The sequence below is a fragment of the Leopardus geoffroyi genome, chromosome A3, assembly GCF_018350155.1.
Source record: "Leopardus geoffroyi isolate Oge1 chromosome A3, O.geoffroyi_Oge1_pat1.0, whole genome shotgun sequence".
Lineage (NCBI taxonomy): Eukaryota > Metazoa > Chordata > Mammalia > Carnivora > Felidae > Leopardus > Leopardus geoffroyi.
In genome coordinates this window covers 84,912,183-84,926,686 of record NC_059336.1, presented here as the reverse complement: position 1 = coordinate 84,926,686, position 14,504 = coordinate 84,912,183, and the positions used below count along the sequence as shown (strand labels likewise).

General features: G+C 40.4%; 1 protein-coding gene across 4 annotated transcripts in view; it reads left to right on the top strand.

Moving 5' to 3' along the window:
- The window catches only part of LOC123580880 (E3 ubiquitin-protein ligase RNF113A-like), a 52,870-nt gene that overhangs the window by 25,346 nt on the left and 13,020 nt on the right, over positions 1–14,504 (top strand). Inside the window, exons 1-3 of one of the 4 annotated variants that reach the window (XM_045446281.1) lie at positions 4,365–4,426; positions 5,437–5,513; positions 7,196–7,247. The exons of 1 other annotated variant lie outside the window; for it this stretch is intronic. The gene's annotated coding sequence lies outside the window, so the exon portion shown is untranslated. 2 more of the 4 variants (XM_045446279.1, XM_045446280.1) reach the window with 2 other exon arrangements.

The following is a 14,504-nucleotide window of genomic DNA, read 5'->3' as shown; positions in this document are numbered from 1 at the left end:
CTGATTCAATTGTTTCTTCTTTCTTTGGATAGGTGCTGTCTCAGAATTGTCACTGAGACAGACTCTCATGCGCAATAACAAAAAGACAATAGCAAGGGAGGCATGGATGATAAGATAGACATTAACCATAAATACAGAGCATATAGTATGTACTTTATATGTGCTACATTAAAAAAAAAAAACAGATTTACCTTCACATACTCACATCCTCCTTCCTGATTCTCCAGGAATCTGTCTTCTGCATGTTTCATTTTGTTTTTAACCTGGGGATGACGCTTGTTTTTATGCCATGCTTAGTTTACACAGATTGGAACATGTTTTCCACATGCAGGCTTCTTGTTTGCCAACAAGCCCAGCTGTTGGGGGGCACTGAAGATCACCCAATTACAGAAAACAATCTTGAATACCTTTTCATGTCTCCCTCTCCTACCCTAGAGGATCTTTTCCAACAATTGCAATTCTAAGGGCTTCTTCCATTTACAGGAAACATTTACTCCTTTATTGTCCCCCCTCCCCCCTGCCCCTTTCCAACTTATCCTAAAAGAGTTTATCATTGAGCAGGTAGGGGGCCCTTTTCAATTGCCTCTGACTTACAGACCAAGGGTGGGGGGGGCAGGTCCATCTGATTAGACTTTGATTCTGCACTCCTTCTACAGGAAGACAGGACACAACAGATTTGAACACTCGCTTGGGGAAAACGGCGCGCACGCACACACACACACGCACACACACACACACACACACACACACACACACACATACACCAAAAAATCTCCAAACTACTTTACAGCATTGGTTCAGGCTCCCGTATGCCAGGTCCCAGCCCATAATAAATTTTATTGCAATGCTATAAACTCCTGAAAAGAGGAACTTGGAATAGAAGTGCTGACACGAGCTGCCAGACCCGCGGCACTACATTCTTGTGGGTTCTGTCCTGACATCAGCGCACATCTAGGGCAAAACCCAAAATACTAAAATACCCAAATAATGTTTTGCCTTTCAGATAGATTCCTTTTCTCTCAAATTAATTTTAGTAAAATAAAAAACTAGGTGGTCTTATCAAAGAGAAATGGGCACTCTTGCAAACAACACATGACTTCGTGTGGAGTCATGGCTTAGAGCTCAAAGAGTTTTTCAGCCTAAGTTAAATTCATCTTGCAAATAAAGTGCCTTTTTTGAGGGGGGGAGGGGTGGGTGATTATTCATGTAAATGACAGCTTTATGTACTATAATTACAGTCATTAATGAAGGCACAATTACTTTATCATACATTACCAGGATCAAAGAAGGTCTCTTAAGAATCAGTTGTCAGTATATAGAGTCAATACAGAAATTAGACCAAATACGAACTGGAAAATTGTGCTTAAATAATGCCCCAGAGGTTAAGGAAACAATGAGTTGAAGTTGCAGAGTGAGAAAATTAAAAAGACACACTAGAGGTCACTGTTGCTACTTGAGCTGAGGTTGTATCCTATCTATCTATTTATCTATCTCTCTGTCTATCTATCTATCTGTCTGTCTGTCTATCTATCTATCTATCCATTTTTGGTAGCCTGTGTGCATACTGGAAAATCTCGAAAAAGATCAACTACCTTAATTAAATTTTAAAAACTCTATCATGGTATTTTTCCCTCTCTGTTTTATGTTGGATATTTAAGATAGAATTTGAAAAGAAATCTGAATTTTAAGGATTTCTCTCATGATCATATCAAATAATTCATCCCTGATGAAAAACCTTACCCCCATTTTGTGGATTTTGAAAATCACCTTCAAACTATTCCTTCACTTGGATCCAAAAGTAAAAGTAATTGAAGAATTCTGTTTGGTATTCCTCTCCATAATAGAAGGAAATGATTCCAACTCTTAACATTGTGCAAAAATGTAAGATTGTTAAATATGGACAATATGTTGAGTCCCATTTTTCAAACTCTATAGAGAAAGAGTCTCTTAAGTATGGCAGGTTTGTGGAAAATCTTGGAAACAGGTCATGGGAATTGTTAGTAAAATATTCCAATTCTACATACATAAAAGGAAATTATTTTAGAAAAACAACCAATGTCTCAGGTGGGCCATTGCAAACATAATGAGTCTAACAGAAAGAATTCCCTTTTTTGCAGCCTTCAGGAGACTCAGGTCCTGTCTTTTCCCACTGAGATGGCTGGTACTCAGTAAGTACATACTGTTGCTAGAGAAAAGGAGCCCATCCATTCCAGAGACCCAAAGCCCAGCTTCTGAGTGTCTTAACAGAGAAGTTAAAAGCTGAATGGTGTATTCCAATAAGAGTATCGTACCACTGCCAAAGTTGGGATTCAGTATTCTTCCTCTTAGAGTATTGGTCTTAGATATGGGTACTGGTAATAGGAACATCAACAAAGGTATATGGCTATATTCAACTCTAGGCCTTGAAACATTTTCAGAAAGATGGGTCACCCTAACTCCCCTGCTTTCTGGTCTTTGCACATGAAACACATCTCCTCCCATTTGATAACACAAGGCCTACCCAAAAAGAAAAAAAGGAGGAAGAGGGAGAAAAGTGTGAAGTCTGTTTCCTTTCCTAAACCCCTACTTTGCTCTGCATTGCGTTATTTGCTTTGTCCATGTAGCTCAGTCCTGGGAGTAATTAAGGTTCAAAGGCCTGAGTAATAACTCCTTAGTAACTGAGTGCTTGCTACAAGTTTCATGGGTGTGGGTAAAATAGATTCGGAATTTAATTTGAAAATTTTAAGAGAGGATTCTGTATATTTAATTGTATTTTCCAGGGGGTGGGAACTAGTGGGAGGCTCAGAACCTCGGTGTGAATGAGATGGAAGTGTCTGGCCCATGTGAGAGTGCAGCATATGGGGGAAGGCCATGTGCCCTAGATGCAGGGCTTCCTCCACAGCCCAGCTGGGGTGAACTAGGGCAAATTCTTGACCTTTCTAAGCCTAATTTTTCACTGGTGAAATGGAGATCATAATTTCTGTCTCTGCAGGCAGAATTACATAAATTAATGGTTGTAAAGTGCCAGGCCTAGGGCTTGGCACGGGTAAGCACTCAGTAAATGTCAGTTGTCATCGTTGTCATAGGGGAAGTTCACTGGACTCCTTTGCACCTATCAAAGAGACACAGAAGCTATGTTTACATCCACAAGCAGGTTTGAAACAACAACAACAGCATAAATAACAGTTGAATTCAACAGCTTGTTGTTTGGGAGAAAAAAACAAACAAGTTTTAATTAACAGTTGTGTCTTTGTTTTTCCGAACAGTTTTGTGTATACAGATTCAAATGTGGACTTTAAGGAAAACAGAACACTTTACTACCATTACAGAACTATTACCATAATTTCTTTGGTTAAGAAAATTACGTACATTTTGTTAACCAAAAGAAAAAAAGACATTAAATGTGTCTGTGTTTTGCACAGTGTAACTATTTTTTTGAAAATGCTCTATAATCTGCAGGCTGGAGGGTGGACTGGGGTTCATTGAAGTCAGCCACATGTAACAGCAGCCCCAGACTTCTCACAAGGTTGAAAGCCACTGCCCTCACTGGTTCTGGTTGCAATTATAATATGCAATACATTTTGTTTTAAATGGAAGCTTTTATAATGAAATTTGGAAGCCCACGTCATTTCCCTTTGCTTACTACAAAAAGAGAATTTGAGGGCAGACAATAAAGGAAATGGCAGGGAACTATTATGTGACCTTGGGCAAATCGCTCAGTGGTTAGGCCTGTACACACACACACACACACACACACACACACGCACGCACACACACACACACCCTTAGTCTTTAAATTCTTTTGCAGAGCTATGTCAAGCAAAAAGTGGAATGGAGATTTAGCAATTCTATGGTTATTGTAAATAAGGGATATTTGATCAACTTGAATGAATAATTGTTACCAAATTTTCTCATTAACCAAGAAATTGCTAAATCTTGTGTTTTAAGAAATACTGCCCGGGGTAGGGGAAATGAAGGGTTTTCTTCTTCACTTGGGCGTACAGCGAGAATTTAGTCTGTAGTTTTGTCCACCGGTCTCCCTGGAATGGAAGTCCCGGAATTTCCTTTCAGGCTAGATTCAAACATTTTCAAAACCGTTATTGTCAGTTAACACCCTGGAACATCACTTCTGAGGTGACTTTATTTAATTAAACAGGGCTTGGGCAGAAATACAGCAAGATGTTTACCACTTACACGAAAAAAAAAAAAAAAATCCAGGATCCTGTCCCCAAACTCCCAAATGGATAAATAAATCCCGCACTCCCAGCTCGCGCTCAGACTCCGCTTCGCCTGACCGAAGGCAGTTGCTGACTGCAGGGAGGAGTTGGGCGCTGGGGGAGCTGTTGCACGTACGTAGCACGTAGCACGTAGACGTAGCACGGAAGGCGGAGCGGAGGAACCATGGAGTGGTGCCATCTGAGCTCGTAGTGGGTGTGACTGCCTTCAGGTACTGGTTTCCCCCTTGGCTGATGCAATGTTGCCTCATTAGGGACTCTAAACGCCAGTTTGACTTTGAGTATAAATAGAAGGTCACAACTCTAGGGGTAGCTGTGCGGAAGAAGGAGACAGCAAATAGGAGACAGCAGGAGGGGCTTTTCCAGGGAGCTCTTTACTGTGGGCCTCGGGCTGAAGGACAGAGAGCAGGCACGCCAGAAGGGACGCTGGGGTTGACACCCACGGTCTCCTTTCGCCCCGCTCATTAATTTAGCCCGTGCCTTTCAGCCGCATGATGCGGTAAAAAAGACCTCCTGCCACGGCGAGATGTCTGCTTTGCACAGAGGCCTGGATTCTGCCCTTTCCTCCTCAGGAGTTCAAACGAGTCACTTCTCTCACACCGTAGAACTTTTGGGTGCAGCAAGGCAAACGCGTTCAGATGTTTTCGTGTCTTGGGACGTTATGGGAGGTAGGAGGAATTGAGTTCCCGGACCTCAGGTGCAGTGCACAGGTCCACGGCAAAGTCTTTCCTCCTCAGGATCCGTGGCCAGACCTTCCTTGTCCATGCTTCTCAAAGTTCAGGCCACAGATATTGTTAACAGGATCATTCCAGAGCCCCGTTTTTAAAGGTACGGCACACTGGGCCTTACCCAGGATTCACTGAGTCAGCGTCTCCGGGCATGGATCCCAGGAATCTGCATTGTAGCCACCTTCCTGGTTTTTGTTTGTTTTTTCCTTTGCACGTTATTATGTGAGAAATAGGGCCAGCTGCCACCAGCTTTTAGTCTTAATAAGGGCTAAGCTCTTAGCTTAGTATGGACCCTCTCTCAGTGGCTTATGGATTGAGCACTCCTGGGTTCCACTCATATTAAAGGACATTAGGAGAGGGTAGTTTATCTCATGATTTACTCGACAAGCATGATTCTGAGGGAGTCAGGCGAAGAGTGTTAGAGGTATCAAGAAATTTTTAATCAATTGAGTGAGACAGAGACAACATCTGTACCTTGGCCACCTCTCCCGTAGTGTGTGGGTTTAGTCACTTCTGCTCATCACACATCTGATTAGAAACACAGCCACAACCAGCGAAGCAGTATTACAAGGTAGGTTGTTGTCAGCTTGTTGTTTTTCTTTAAGCCACTCTGTATATTCTGAATTACTGCTTTGAAAGAATTATTTTTAAGTGGTAAGTTAGATGTTTTCACTGCCATTGTTCTTGTGATTACTAGAAACCCAGGACTTTCCACTCTAAGATTGTTTAAAATCCTTACATAAGAAGCAGGTGGACTCTATCGTTATGTATGCCGAAGGGCACAAAGGAAGATACATAAAATTTTAAATACCCAAATTGCCCACTTTATGCCGTATACCTCTTGTACCATGTATAAAAATATATATGTATATATATAATAGGAAAGAATAAAAATTTAAAATAAGTATATATCCAGGTTAAGGAAAAAGCATACTGCACAAAAATGTCTTTGTATAAATGCTGAATAAGATAGGGTAAGGGGATATTTATAGTTCTGCAGACGACTTAATATTTACTGCACTAGGAATTCATCCATCCTTCCAACTGGCTTGAGAGGCGTTTGAAACCAATAAAGCATATTTGTGTCCAAGCAGGGAGTGGAGTCCAGGCCCCACATAGCAGACCTGAGATGTGCTGGCCCAGGGAGCTTAAGTGATGTCAAATGTAAACCACTTTTCAAAAGCATGTTATCAGGTCCACACAAGACTATCCATTTTGATAATCTCATTCCATTTTTCATTTTATTGTTGAAAGGAGAAATAGATTAATGAGAGTCCAAATCCCCCTAGAAAGAAGACCTTCCTTATAAGGCATGTCTGAAGAGAGATTTGGAAAAATTACTTACTCTGCCTTTGTTTTGCCAAGTAAAGTAACATTTAGACCATTTATATTTGAAAAATTCTTAACCCAGGTCAGCGTGGCCTACTAGATTGTATCTAGAGGGAAAGAAATGAAGAACAACTAAAGATGAAGATGATGATTTGTTTAGGTCAGTTCCAAATCTTCCAGACCTTGGTTTGCCAGTGTTGATTGACCGCTTGCCAATTTTCAGTTTGTGTGTATGATGGACGTTTGGGGACAAACCCCATGATCCATTTCAGATACAACAAGAAAAAAATTGGCCCCAAATTGCATTTGCAAATGGTGTACCACATGAAAGAAACATTTGTCTGAAGAGAATTTTAAATGTTCAGCTCTTGGATATACAGATATATTCTTTCAGGTATCTCAGAACACTACAAGAAAGCTTGCCAGAGAATGATAATCGGAATCATAGCAGGGCATAAACAGAGAACAGAAGGAGACTTAGAAATCATCTTATCACATTGGTGACATCGTTTTACAGATGAGTGACCAGAGCCTATAAGGGTGGTCCCCGTGATTTCAAAAAACTTGCTTCCATTAGTCTTTCAGGGCAATGAGTCAAATGATACTGTGGTAGCTCCAGGAAAAAATGTCAAGGTTTGGAAATTCTTTAGCCACTCAGAGTTGGAACAAGAGCCCCGCTTTCCAGACTCCCAGGCCAGAAGGCTGCACTTGAAAGGATAGGAGGCTTTTTTTTTAAATAATTCCATTTTGTCAACCAACTAGAAGGCAATTTTGCTTAGATGCTCAGTGGAGGTGTAGTAAAGTATTGTTTCTGACCAAATGTTCCTGTCCTCAATGAGGTTATAGTAAACAGTATTCCTGCCCTAAACAAATTTATTAGCCAGGGTCATTTTTAACTTTACCACCTCATTCTGATTTTCACAGCTGCTTCTCAGAGGCTCTGGCACTGCCATTGATAATCCAAGCTTTCAGCAAGGTAAGCTCCCATTTGGCTAATAACATTTCATTTGGTTGACAACAGGCTAATAACCAGATCTTGCCCCCCCCCCCCACACACACACACAAGCCATCACAATGCCAGGCTCCTGTCAATTGAATTAGGAACCATTGGTATAGACAGATAATCAAGGTCACAGGAATTCAGAAGAAAGAGACGTTATTGTCTTTGGAAAAGAAACTAACTAGGCGAGATGTAGCTCTATTATTTACCATAAATAATTAGGGTACAGTCCCTGTGGGTAAAGAGCTGCACCATACTTGATGGATCGTGTTCTATTCATCTTACTACCAGTGTTCTTTTTAGGCATTTTTGATGTCTGCATTTAGAGCCATTGGGTCTGTTGCCTCCCTTCTCGTGGGACATGGGGAGAACGGCTGATACTTTATTTGTTCCCGACAGCTAAAAAAACACATAAAGCCAGCAGAAACAGAGAACATGGTCTCTAGCCTTCCAGCTTCAGACCCCCGTCTTGGGTTGCATCAAAGCACACCACAGAAGCAGTCCTGGCCAAGCAGGGAAGCCCCTGCTGGGCCAGGAAGGGATGCCGGTCATGAGGCTGAAATCTGGCCCAAAGGGGAGGCAGAACCTTGGATGACTCTGCCAGGAAGGGACTGTGTGTGCTCTCACTAGGGTGAGAGCTCTGCCCTGCGGTTTGGTGAGTTGAGGTGTTGTGCACCTAAGGCCCTCCCAGTAAGCTGCCTCCCAGCAAATGCAAAACCACACTGTGGCATACACACCCCGGCAGAAGGAAATTAATTAAGACCCTGTGCTGACATTCCCTTCTGAGCTCACGCCACCCTCCAGCTAGGGCCACACATCACTCTGTGAGAGAGCAGACACAGCTGTGGGAGCTGTCTAGACCTGCTGTGATTAAGAAGGGCTCTGCTGCCTTAATGTCGAGTGTGTTTTCTTATGTCAGTATTGTCTCCTAGTTTTAGCATGACTGAATTGTCAAAGGTTTTTGGGTGGGTGTTTTTCCCCCCTTTTTTTGGCCTTGCCTGTGAAATGACACAGTCTTCTCTTTTCCTGGTTTCCGTTATATTCCATTGTATGGCCATGCACAGAGTAACATTTTTTTTTTAAAGTTTGTGTGTTTTCCGTCTAATACCATGCAGTAACTATAATGCATAAACATGTGTTTAGGCACTTTGGAAAACATTTTTAAAATTAAAATGCCTCATGTCAGTCATAGGCATGCAGTACCAAAGTGTGTATGTAGCTGATCATGTGGATAATGTATTCAGAGGAAAACATCTTTATAGTTACTGTGCATGTTCCACAGCCACTTTTCAAAGGGAGCCATCTCTGCATTAAAATAGCATTTTTATTTTGTCAAGACACTAAAAGCAATTGAAGGCCAGTGTTGATTGACCGCTTGCCAATTTTCAGTTTTTAAATCAAAGCTGCTTTGGACTTAGTAGGTGTGAGCTCTGTAAATATCCATAGTCATTCTATTTGCATTTTACATGCATTCAAAATAACTCTCCCTTAAAAAAAAGAAAATGACTGAAGGAACATTTGCTCTAAGTTGAAAAACATTCCACCTCAGAACAGTCTCTTGTAGGCTGAATGATAGTCCCTTTGATATAATGGTTCTTAATGAAAATTGTGAGGGATTTTTCTGCTCTAAAAGCCTCAAGGGAGTTGGGCGGGAAGGGCACAGGTCAGCAGTAAGAACAACACCCATCCCAAGAGGCAGTGACATTTGTTCTCCCGTCCTCAAAGTTTGTTCCTTAATTATTTTAGATATTGTCTCCTTATTGTTTTGAATGCTCTCCCTCTCTCTAAGAGGAAAAGTTACTTTTGCACAATGCACATAATACCCAATGTTGCTAAAGGACAAGGACCAGCCTTTGGGACTGAGCCACTTAAGACTGAAAATCTCCAAGCTTATATTTCTTTGTCATCGTCAACATTATTTTTCAAAATTTGAAAATATGAACACCAATTAATTGGCCAAGATTCCAGCTATTTAATTAAAACTTGATGAGTTACAGAATTTGTGGGGATGGTAAGCAAGTATTGCTTGGGTTGTGTTGTCAAAGGCATCAGAGGAAAAATTCCATCCAAGGCATGAATCTTAATAGGTATTTCATTTGCCCAAGCTGGATTTTATTTTCATACAATTTTATTTATCATATACAGTTGTTTAGATGAATCCTTGAGTAAATATAAAACCATGTGAACTCTATTTACAACACATCTTGTACCTAAAGGCCCTGGCAATGAATAGAGACTCAAAGATGAATGAAATGACCCCACTTTCAAAGATGTACTGTCTAGTAGGGGAAATAGAGAACAAAGAAATATCTTACAGTGTAATACATATAAAATCTCATTTGTGTCTATACAAAAATAGCCTAGAGAAGGGAGTAACTGATTTTTTTTTTTCTGGAGAAGTCAATGAAAAGGTAAACCTAAGCAGGATCATAAAATGTAAATAGTTGATTGTTTCCTTTGCTGTACAAAAGCTTTTTATCTTGATGAGCTCCCAGTATTCATTTTTGCTTTTATTTCCCTTGCCTTTGGAGATGTGTTGAGTAAGAAGTTGCTGCAGCTGAGGTCAAAGAGGTGGTTCCTCTAGGATTTTGATGGTTTCCTGTCTTACATTTAGGTCTTTCATCCATTTTGAGTTTATTTTTGTGTATGGTGTAAGAAAGGGGTCTAGTTTCATTCTTCTGCATGTTGCTATCTAGTTCTCTCAGCACCATTTGCCAAAGAGACTCTTTTTTCCATTGGATACTCTTTCTTGCTTTGTCAAAGATTAGTTGGCCATACATTTATGGGTCCAATTCTGGGTTCTCTATTCTATTCCATTGGTGTGTGTGTCCTGCCTTGATGATAACAGCTGTGACTAATGAATGGATAAAGAAGATGTGGTGTATGTATATGTATATGTACATATGTACATACATACATATACATACGCACAATGGAACACTACTTGGCAATGGAAAAGAATGAAATCTTGCCATTTGCAACAATGTGGATGGAATTGAAGGGTATTATGCTAAGTGAAATAAGTCAGAGAAAGACATATATGTTTTCTCTCATATGTGGAATTTGAGAAACTTAGGAGAAGACTATGGGGGAAGGGAAGGGAAAAAGTAGTTACAAACAGAGAGGGAGACAAACCATAAGAGAACAAACTGAGGATTGATGGAGGGGGCGGAGAGGAGGGAAAAATGGGTGGTGGGTATTGAGGAGGGCACTTGTTGGGATGAGCGCTGGGTGTTGTATGTAAGTGATGAATCATGGTAATCTACGCCCAAAGCCAAGAGCACACTGTATACACTGTGTGTCAGCTAACTTGACAATAAATTGCATTTTTTAAATAATAAAAATAAAATAAAATGTAAATAGTAGTGTGCTAAGGACACAAGAGGAAGATGGCTTATATACCAGGAATAATATTTAGAAGAACATGGAAGAGTGAAACCAGTGAAAGAGAGATTGAGAGAGAGACCATTGCAAGCAGTTCATTGTTACAGAACATGAGTCGGAAGGCGTCGGGGGTGAGGCTGACCATGCTTTCAGGGCCTAAATCACGGAGAGTCTTTTTTGCAGTACTAAGAAAGTTGGCTTCTAGTCTGTGGCACTAATGAACAATGACTGAGGTTTGGGCTTTAAGAAAGATATCTCCAGTGCTACTTTGGAGGCTGGATTATGAATTTGAAGGGAGAGAAATAAGGATGAGTAAGGCTATTTGGGAGGCCATTATATAGTCCAAACAAAAGAGGATGTAGGGCTTAACTAGAAAAGTAGAGACAGGAGAAAATAGAAATGACAACTATTAAAAAGGGGGGTTGGTAGGTTGAATTTGGAGAGTCAGAGAAGGGAATGAGCCATGATGACTTTTGATCCTTAGCAAAGAAGCCCAATGCAGCATTTAAGGAAGGGTGGTATGCACAGATGCAGGTATTAAGGGTAGTCTTAAAATTGTTTTCAATTACTCATCACTAGCAGTGGCAATTTTGTCAACTAGTATTCGGATTCTGCCTGCATCTTCTGTATTCCGGGGATAGGGAAGTGGCAACGTCTATAATCCATGACTGCACTTAGCAGATGCCTGGAAAAAAAACTGGTAACTCCCTAGGAGGCCCTATGAGAACAGCCCAGAAATTACAGTCAACAGAGTTGAGCCAGAGCTGGCCCTGGCCAAAACAACCAGTTAGAATAGGGGAAATGCAGTAAATCATTCGGTTATGTGGCCTATGTAATATGGCCCCCTACTAACTCCAAACCTACAAGAAAGATACACATACACGTATAGAGATGTACACAAATACATCAGAATAATTTGAAGATTATTTTAACAAATTATTGTGTATTTTGACTGTCAATGCCATGTTCATGGAAACTAAAATGATCTTAATATAGGAGGAACGCACTTATCTCAAAAGCAAGCATTTGTTTCGGATATATTCTGAAATGCTAGCATTTGTTAGGGGAGAATTTTCTACTGGATATTTTTCTAATTTCTGCCCTTTCTCTGTCTGCTCTTGTCCCAGGGATCTTAGCCTTTTGCAGTGCAATTATTCTCTGAAAATAATGAGTGTATCTAGCTGTGCCCTGGGCACAGTGTTGTATTTTACATGGTTACATCATTTATTCCTCCCAACAACCTACAGGTTGAAATTGTTATTACCCCAATTTTCAGATAAAGAAACAAAAGCAGAGAGGTTAAATGACTTGCCCAAGATTACATAGCTAGCAAATGTATAGACACTTCAATCCCAAGATGTTTGACAGCTTGTCCAAGTGGTCTTAGCCACTTTCCATGTCTGGTTCACTTGGATTTACAGATGAAGCAGGTTTTCTTGTGTACAAGACCAAAACTCAACCCCATCAGTCATTATTATCAATCATTTTTGTCATTTCATAACCTCAGAGTTTAAATCTGTAGTCCTGTGATCCCCTACCAACCCAGGAAAACCTAAAACAATGAAATTGCACTTGCCTGGTCTGCTGACTTTACACCAAGATCCAGCTAAACTGCATGAACTGTCAAGGCTAAAACTAGGACTTCTATCTTAGCTAACACCTGCCTCTCTCTCTCTCTCTCTGTTGAAATATATTATAATTAGCTGCTCTTCCTGGGAGAGACTGTAAAACTGAATGCAATTAAACAAAAAGAGAGACAGCAGATTTTATAGCAAAAAAAAAAAAAAAGTAATTTGGAAAGCCAACTAGATGGATGCATATTCAAAAGTAGCAATTTCACAGGCAAGGCAAACCTCCCTTATTTTGCAATAATGTACTGTGTACTGACTGGCAACCACTGTAGCCTTTTGCACATGCTTGGGACTCTATCCTTATCCACTGGTACTCACAAAATGGGTTTGGTTGAATTAGGACATTTAATAGAACAGCCATTATCTGGCTGTGGTTTCACGTTAGTCAAGGACCACAATAAGCAGGTGACATGTGGCATACAGCCCATGATCCTTACCAGCCAAACGGCCCAGTGAGTGCAAAGTGTGTGTTACAGATACTCAGACAGGCTCCTGTGCTATAACTAAAGGTGTGCAGTGTGGGACCAGTTGCCTCGTTTCTCTCAGTCAGTTCTCCGGCTGTGAAATGACCATGCTGATGCCTGTCCTACTTCCCTCAGGAGAACATGGTGAGATTCAGAAAGGGCTACAAACAAATTGTCTGTTTTATTCAAGTTTGGCTAATGAAAAGCCTGTGATACAGCTCTTTGTAGAAATGTATTCATTTGTCGCTGAACAGATACTAGTCCCTGAGCACAGTTCTAGGGGAAGACCCAGTTACTTACCATTAATTAAAATGACTCATCACTTTCCTAAAACTGCATGTGGGAACTGTCAGTGTCCAAAAGGTAGATCATGAAATAACCCATGGCCCAGTCACTAAAAGCTGAAAAGATTTAAAAGTGCCTCAGAAAAGTTCACAACTTAGTTGGAGAAAAAAAATTAGTCAAGGCAGATGTGTAGTGCAGGTTTGTAGCTGGGGAGAGGCGGAGTTAGGGAGAAGAAACGCAGAAAAAAATTAAAGCTAAATGTTAGCCTCATCCTAGAACATACCAGCCTGGAGATACTCTGGGTTTTATTGAACAGTTGCAAGGTAGCTTTAATTTAGCACTATATTTTGAAAGGTTTGCTATACCAGTGCTCTTTCCAACATTGCTTGTGTGTTTTTGGCTATGCCTAGAGGCCTGCTGTGGACTGATGGATGTCCAGGTGTGGAAAAGGATGCTAGCCATTTGTTTGCACTATGGATTTATTTCTTTGCACTGTCTTTGCTCCTCCTAATTAAAATAGTAAACATTATTGTACTCAAAGCTTAAATAGCCCCCTGGACATGAGAGTGTTATGAATTAATAAGTAGAAGTAAACTCCTTTAATACGCCTCTTCCTCATATCAAATCTTTCAAATGCAAAGCCCATTTGCAATAAAAATCAGAGAAATGTAAAAGGCAACCTGATATTGAACATGAAACCAAACTCTCACAAAAAACAACAAGCAGGAAAAAAGGAATTTTGAAAATTATCTTCCAAAAAAAAAAAAAAGAAAAAATTATTTTCCTAAAGAATTCTGAATCCCCAGTGCTCTATTTTCCCAGGTTAAAAAGAAGTCAGACTATTATAGGCATTCGGAACTAGGTTACTGAGTAGCCATCTGTAGCAGGCCAGCCCCTGGATGTCGTGCCCCTGTTAATGAAATCTGGATGTGCACTCGTAAACGGACCTGGTGAAAGGTAGATGTCAGCCATTGGGTGATGGGCAATCATCAATCATCCATTGTCAGTTACTTCTGTCCCAGTGAGTAAGCCTTTATTTAAAGCATAAAGTAAGAATGTTGCCAGACCACAGGAACAAGCCCTGAGCTGTTTGCAGGTGCTGCTATTCACAGCTGCCAATTAAACCCCTGACATTTCCATCTTGGCCATGAGGCATAGCATATGCTTTTGACATACCAGTTTTTTAAAACAATATCATCTATCTCAGATTATCAATACATATGCCTTATTCTTTTCCCATGCTTACAACATTAGGCTTTTAAAAATATCTTGTTTTAGAAGTAGAGGAAGGAGAAACAGAAAAACTCTAGTGAACTGAATTATTAAGATGTACACATAGCATTTTCTTGTAACTGGGGAAGTGACCAGCATTTTAGATGTGGAAAGTCATCTGTGATGCCTAAATATACATGGCAGAGACTTCTTTGAAGATTTCAACTTTTGGTAATCTTGTCCCTACCTTTCTTTCT